Source organism: Oncorhynchus kisutch, linkage group LG26 (assembly GCF_002021735.2).
Source record: "Oncorhynchus kisutch isolate 150728-3 linkage group LG26, Okis_V2, whole genome shotgun sequence".
Taxonomy (NCBI): Eukaryota; Metazoa; Chordata; class Actinopteri; order Salmoniformes; family Salmonidae; genus Oncorhynchus; species Oncorhynchus kisutch.
Genome location: NC_034199.2, coordinates 50,285,766 through 50,291,496, shown reverse-complemented (window position 1 = coordinate 50,291,496; position 5,731 = coordinate 50,285,766).

The window sequence follows — 5,731 nt, the reverse complement described above, 5'->3', positions numbered from 1 at the left end:
TTTAGTCATTTAGCAGACAACCATATACAGTGCCTTCAGGAAGTATTCTTACCCCGAGACTTATTCCACATTTTGTTGTGTTACAGCCTGAATTAAAAAATGACTCTGTCATTTAGGTTGGTATTGTGGAGTAACTACCATGTTGTTTCTCCCATCACAGCCATTAAACTCTGTAACGGTTTTAAAGTCACCATCATGGTGAAATCTTTGAGCAGTTTCCTTCCTCTCCGGCAACTGAGTTAGGAAAGACGCCTGTATCTTTGTAGTGACTGGGTGTATTGATACACCACCCAAAGTGTAAATTATTTCACAAAAACTTAAAGGGATATTTCACATATTTTAAATATATTTTTATATATATTTTTTACCCCATCTACCAATAGGTGCCCTTCTTATTGAGGCATTGGGAATCCTCCCCGGTCTTTCTGGTTGAATCTGAGTTTTAAATTCACTGTTTCCACTGAGGGACCTGTATGTATGGGCTACAGAGATGAGGTAGTGTTAAATGTAGTCAGGTGGTAAAAGCACATATCTGAGCTCCAACACCATCATTAAGTTTTCTGGTTGGTTGGCCTGATCACTGACAGCGATGTGTATCTATATGGAGGAGGTAAATTACCTGGCAGTGTGGTGCCAGGACAACAAACATCTCCCTCAACGTCAGAAACGAGAAAGGAGGTGATCGTGGACTACAGGAAACGGAGGGCCGAGCCCCACATCCACATCCACATCGACGGGCTGACAGTGAAGAGGGTCGAGCCCCACATCCACATCCACATCGACGGGGCTGACAGTGAAGAGGGCCGAGCCCCACATCCACATCGACTGGGCTGACAGTGAAGAGGGCCGAGCCCCACATCCACATCCACATCGACGGGCTGACAGTGAATAGGGTCGAGCCCCACATCCACATCCACATCGACGGGCTGACAGTGAAGAGGGTCGAGCCCCACATCCACATCCACATCGACGGGGCTGACAGTGAAGAGGGCCGAGCCCCACATCCACATCGACTGGGCTGACAGTGAAGAGGGCCGAGCCCCACATCCACATCCACATCGACGGGCTGACAGTGAATAGGGTCGAGCCCCACATCCACATCCACATCGACGGGGCTGACAGTGAAGAGGGCCGAGCCCCACATCCACATCGACTGGGCTGACAGTGAAGAGGGCCGAGCCCCACATCCACATCCACATCGACGGGCTGACAGTGAATAGGGTCGAGCCCCACATCCACATCCACATCGACGGGCTGACAGTGAAGAGGGTCGAGCCCCACATCCACATCGACGGGGCTGACAGTGAAGAGGGCCGAGCCCCACATCCACATTGACGGGGCTGACAGTGAAGAGGGCCTAGCCCCACATCCACATCCACATCCACATCGACTGGGCTGACAGTGAAGAGGGCCTAGCCCCACATCCACATCGACGGGGCTGACAGTGAAGAGGGTCAAGCCCCACATCCACATCGACGGGGCTGACAGTGAAGAGGGCCGAGCCCCACATCCACATCGACGGGGCTGACAGTAAAGAGGGCCGAGCCTCACATCCACATCGACGGGGCTGACAGTGAAGAGGGCCGAGCCCCACATCCACATCGACGGGGCTGACAGTGAAGAGGGCCGAGCCCCACATCCACATCGACGGGGCTGACAGTGAAGAGGGCCGAGCCCCACATACACATCGACTGGGCTGACAGTGAAGAGGGCCGAGCCCCACATCCACATCCACATCGACGGGCTGACAGTGAAGAGGGTCGAGCCCCACATCCACATCGACGGGGCTGACAGTGAAGAGGGCCTAGCCCCACATCCACATCGACGGGCTGACAGTGAAGAGGGCCGAGCCCCACATCCACATCGACGGGGCTGACAGTGAAGAGGGCCTAGCCCCACATCCACATCCACATCCACATCCACATCCACATCGACTGGGCTGACAGTGAAGAGGGCCTAGCCCCACATCCACATCGACGGGGCTGACAGTGAAGAGGGTCAAGCCCCACATCCACATCGACGGGGCTGACAGTGAAGAGGGCCGAGCCCCACATCCACATCGACGGGGCTGACAGTAAAGAGGGCCGAGCCTCACATCCACATCGACGGGGCTGACAGTGAAGAGGGCCGAGCCCCACATCCACATCGACGGGGCTGACAGTGAAGAGGGCCGAGCCCCACATCCACATCGACGGGGCTGACAGTGAAGAGGGCCTAGCCCCACATCCACATCGACGGGCTGACAGTGAAGAGGGCCGAGCCCCACATCCACATCCACATCGACTGGGCTGACAGTGAAGAGGGCCTAGCCCCACATCCACATCGACGGGCTGACAGTGAAGAGGGCCGAGCCCCACATCCACATCGACGGGCTGACAGTGAAGAGGGCCGAGCCCCACATCCACATCGACGGGCTGACAGTGAAGAGGGCCGAGGCCCACATCCACATCGACGGGGCTGACAGTAAAGAGGGCCGAGCCCCACATCCACATCGACGGGGCTGACAGTAAAGAGGGCCGAGCCCCACATCCACATCGACGGGGCTGACAGTGAATAGGGCCGAGCCCCACATCCACATCCACATCGATGGGGCTGACAGTGAAGAGGGCCAAGCCCCACATCCACATCCACATCGACGGGGCTGACAGTGAAGAGGGCTGAGCCCCACATCCACATCGACTGGGCTGACAGTGAAGAGGGTCGAGAGCTTCAAGTTCATCGGTGTCCACAATCACCAACAAATGATCATGGTCCACACACATCAACACAGTCATGAAGAGAGCACGAAAACGCCTCTTCCCCCTCAGGAGGCTGAAAAGATTTGCCATGGGTCCCCAGATCCTCAAACAGTTCTACAGCTGCACCATCGAGAGCATCTTGATTGGCTGCATCACCGCCTGGTATGGCAACTGCTCAGCCTCCGACCGCAAGGCATTACAGGGGGTAGTGCGTACGGCCAAGTACATCACTGGGGCCAAGTTTCCTGCCATACAGGACTTCTATACCAGGCGGTGTCAGAGGAAGGCCCTAAAAATGGTCAAAGACTCCAGCCACCCAAATCATAGACTGTTCTCACTGATACCGCACGGCAAGTAGTACCGATGGAACCAACAGGACCCTGAACAGCTTCTACCCCCAATCCATAAGGCTCACTGACTGCTAAATAGTTAATTAAATAGTTAACCAATAGCTACCCGGACTATCTGCATCAACACTTTTGGCACTAACTCTTTTCACTCATCACATACCCTGCTGCTACTGTCTATTATCTATCCTTTACCCCTACCTACAGTATACTGCTGTTACTGTCTATTATCTATCCTTTACCCCTACCTACAGTATACTGCTGCTACTGTCTATTATCTATCCTTTACCCCTACCTACAGTATACTGCTGTTACTGTCTATTATCTATCCTTTACCCCTACCTACAGTATACTGCTGTTACTGTCTATTATCTATCCTTTACCCCTACCTACAGTATACTGCTGCTACTGTCTATTATCTATCCTTTACCCCTACCTACAGTATACTGCTGTTACTGTCTATTATCTATCCTTTCCCCCTACCTACAGTATACTGCTGTTACTGTCTATTATCTATCCTTTACCCCTACCTACAGTATACTGCTGTTACTGTCTATTATCTATCCTTTACCCCTACCTACAGTATACTGCTGTTACTGTCTATTATCTATCCTTTACCCCTACCTACAGTATACTGCTGCTACTGTCTATTATCTATCCTTTACCCCTACCTACAGTATACTGCTGTTACTGTCTATTATCTATCCTTTCCCCCTACCTACAGTATACTGCTGTTACTGTCTATTATCTATCCTTTCCCCCTACCTACAGTATACTGCTGTTACTGTCTATTATCTATCCTTTACCCCTACCTACAGTATACTGCTGTTACTGTCTATTATCTATCCTTTCCCCCTACCTACAGTATACTGCTGTTACTGTCTATTATCTATCCTTTACCCCTACCTACAGTATACTGCTGTTACTGTCTATTATCTATCCTTTACCCCTACCTACAGTATACTGCTGTTACTGTCTATTATCTATCCTTTACCCCTACCTACAGTATACTGCTGTTACTGTCTATTATCTATCCTTTACCCCTACCTACAGTATACTGCTGCTACTGTCTATTATCTATCCTTTCCCCCTACCTACAGTATACTGCTGTTACTGTCTATTATCTATCCTTTCCCCCTACCTACAGTATACTGCTGTTACTGTCTATTATCTATCCTTTACCCCTACCTACAGTATACTGCTGTTACTGTCTATTATCTATCCTTTCCCCCTACCTACAGTATACTGCTGTTACTGTCTATTATCTATCCTTTCCCCCTACCTACAGTATACTGCTGTTACTGTCTATTATCTATCCTTTCCCCCTACCTACAGTATACTGCTGTTACTGTCTATTATCTATCCTTTACCCCTACCTACAGTATACTGTTACTGTCTATTATCTATCCTTTACCCCTACCTACAGTATACTGCTGTTACTGTCTATTATCTATCCTTTCCCCCTACCTACAGTATACTGCTGTTACTGTCTATTATCTATCCTTTACCCCTACCTACAGTATACTGTTACTGTCTATTATCTATCCTTTACCCCTACCTACAGTATACTGCTGTTACTGTCTATTATCTATCCTTTACCCCTACCTACAGTATACTGCTGTTACTGTCTATTATCTATCCTTTACCCCTACCTACAGTATACTGCTGTTACTGTCTATTATCTATCCTTTACCCCTACCTACAGTATACTACTGTTACTGTCTATTATCTATCCTTTACCCCTACCTACAGTATACTGCTGTTACTGTCTATTATCTATCCTTTACCCCTACCTACAGTATACTGCTGTTACTGTCTATTATCTATCCTTTACCCCTACCTACAGTATACTGCTGTTACTGTCTATTATCTATCCTTTACCCCTACCTACAGTATACTGCTGTTACTGTCTATTATCTATCCTTTACCCCTACCTACAGTATACTGCTGTTACTGTCTATTATCTATCCTTTACCCCTACCTACAGTATACTGCTGTTACTGTCTATTATCTATCCTTTACCCCTACCTACAGTATACTGCTGTTACTGTCTATTATCTATCCTTTCCCCCTACCTACAGTATACTGCTGTTACTGTCTATTATCTATCCTTTACCCCTACCTACAGTATACTGCTGTTACTGTCTATTATCTATCCTTTCCCCCTACCTACAGTATACTGCTGTTACTGTCTATTATCTATCCTTTACCCCTATCTACAGTATACTGCTGTTACTGTCTATTATCTATCCTTTACCCCTACCTACAGTATACTGCTGTTACTGTCTATTATCTATCCTTTACCCCTACCTACAGTATACTGCTGTTACTGTCTATTATCTATCCTTTACCCCTACCTACAGTATACTGCTGTTACTGTCTATTATCTATCCTTTACCCCTACCTACAGTATACTGCTGTTACTGTCTATTATCTATCCTTTCCCCCTACCTACAGTATACTGCTGTTACTGTCTATTATCTATCCTTTACCCCTACCTACAGTATACTGCTGTTACTGTCTATTATCTATCCTTTACCCCTACCTACAGTATACTGCTGTTACTGTCTATTATCTATCCTTTACCCCTACCTACAGTATACTGCTGTTACTGTCTATTATCTATCCTTTACCCCTACCTACAGT